Source organism: Myotis brandtii, unplaced genomic scaffold (genome assembly GCF_000412655.1).
Source record: "Myotis brandtii unplaced genomic scaffold, ASM41265v1 scaffold6, whole genome shotgun sequence".
In the NCBI taxonomy this organism is placed as follows: domain Eukaryota; kingdom Metazoa; phylum Chordata; class Mammalia; order Chiroptera; family Vespertilionidae; genus Myotis; species Myotis brandtii.
The window spans coordinates 1771933-1774237 of NW_005370271.1; positions in this window are offsets into that span (position 1 = coordinate 1771933).

Below are 2305 nucleotides of genomic sequence, written 5' to 3' on the forward strand. Positions count from 1 at the left end.
ACCTCGAGTGAACAAAGCAGGAGGCTCCAGGCACTCTGCATTTCCCGTGCTCCCTCCAGACCCCAGCCCCTCACATCATCCTATCCCGAGTTCCCCTTACCTGGGAGGCTGTCATGGAGCCACTGTGAGGTCCCCAGACCCAAGTGATTGCTGCCCACTCTGATTCCATCCCATATGATCTCAACATCGGGCGATGGATGCAGACCCCTCCCAGACGCCCTCTCCTCCAACCCTTGGTCCGGGAGGCCCAGAGCCACTTCCTGGGCTCCCCTGCTGCAGCCTGACCCTGTCCGGCCACATCTGAAAACGCTGGGTCTGTTGGCCATGCCGCAGTGAAAAAAACGAGAGATGTCAACTGGCGTGGCATCATGGGGCGCTTCTCAGTTTCTGAAAAGCTTGCTTCCGGTTGTATCCTTGAGACCTCAGTGCAGCTCAGTGGGGTAACTGTGGTAGCTATTGTACCCATTTCTCAGATGGGGCTACTGAGGCTCAGAGAGGGGAGGTCATGCAGCTTGGGAGCTTGGGTCTGGATCCAGGCCTGGGTGGTTTCATGCATGGAGGTCTTCTTATGGCCCCACAGAGCTTTCACTCACATTCCCAAGCTGGAAATAGTGCTCATCACTACACGTGTGTCCGAGTGATTCCCCGGGAAGTTTGACTTGGGCACAAAGCTGAAGTGTGTGAGGGTTTTCAGATGACATAATTTGCTGTCCGTGTGCCAGGGAGATGTGAGGTCTGGAGGAAGGCAACCAGGCCCTCCTCAAGGTGCTGTTGGGACCATGAGGTCAGATGTGTACAGTTTCCTCTCCAGAGAGAAGCAAGGTCTGGTCCCTGCCTTCATGGCCCCTGTGGTGTTCCTAGAAAGTTTATTCTTTTCATTTCCATTGTCTACACTTAAAGTTAGCATGTACGTAATGATAACTTTTTCCAGGTGACCTTAAAAAGCCTGAAATTCTGGCCAAAGCGGGTCCCCATTGGGCACGAAGCAACTGGCTGGCACTGAGGTGAAGCTGATGCCTGCTCCCCCGTTCTCCCCAGTCCCCACCATTCCCTCTCGCCTCTCCCCTCCTGAAGCCGAGGGTCAGTGGCCATTACTCATCCTGCTGGCATTGTGGCTTTTCTGCCTCCAGACCCACTCCGCTCACCGTCTGCCTGGCCCCTGCGGGCATGTGCCTTTGTAGACCCAGCAAAACCAAATAGCTCAGTGGGGCACAGCCTTCTTGTTTTCCGGAAGGGAGCCGCTCTCTGGTCATTGGCCCTCTGTGAGATTCAAAGGTCAGGGTGCTCTGGTGGCAGTAAACACACGGGTGCTCCCAGGAATGTTTGAAAGGTGTTTATTTCCCAGTTTGTCCCACACTAGCGATCTTAGAGACCACGCTGCTTCGGTGAGAGCCGGGCCTGGCGGGGAGGGCGGGGGAGCGGGGGGGTCAGCTTTTGTGTTCTCGGCAATTGCAGCAGGAACCCCAGCCTGGCCCATGGTTTCCTTGTGGTTGCCCAGGGCACCTCTCCTGGGCATGCTCCCTGTGCCCAGGGCTCCGTCTGAAAGGGCAGTGTGGTACCAGGTGACATTGACACACATTTCCTCCGTGGGCGAGCATGGAGTGATCTATGACCATTAAAACAATGTTCAGCCCTGGCCGGTTTGGCTCAGTAGATAGAGCGTCAGCCTGCGGACGGAAGGGTCCTGGGGTTTGATTCTGGTCAAGGGCACATGCCCGGGTTGTGGGCTTGATCCCTTACGGGGCGTACAGGAGGCAGCTGATCCATGATTCTTTCTCATTGATGTTTCTATCTTTCTCTTCCTCTCCCTTCCTCTCTGAAATCAATACAATATATCTAAACAAACAAATAAATAAATAAATGTTTATTTTCATGAGCACTAGAAAAGTGTAATAATAGCACGTCACGTCTATGATTTTAAGAATATTATTGCTAACTGGTTTCTCTCAGTGGATAGAGCGTCATCCTGTAGACTGAAGGGTCCCAGGTTCGATTCCGGTCAAGGGCATGTACCTTGGTTGTGGGCACATCCCCAGTAGGGGGTGCGCAGGAGGCAGCTGATCGATGTTTCTCTCTCATCGATGTTTCTAACTCTCTATCCCTCTCCCTTCCTCTCTGTAAAATATCAATAAAATATAAAATAAAATAAAAAAATAAAATACTCTGAACTATCTTGGAAAAAAGGAATATTATTGCTTAAGAGGAAGCTAGTTTCAAAAAGAATTATTTGTTTTCTTTCTTTTTTTAAACTGAGAATTTAGTTTTTTAGAGCAGTTAGGTTCTCACAGTGAAGGGAGGGAGGCCC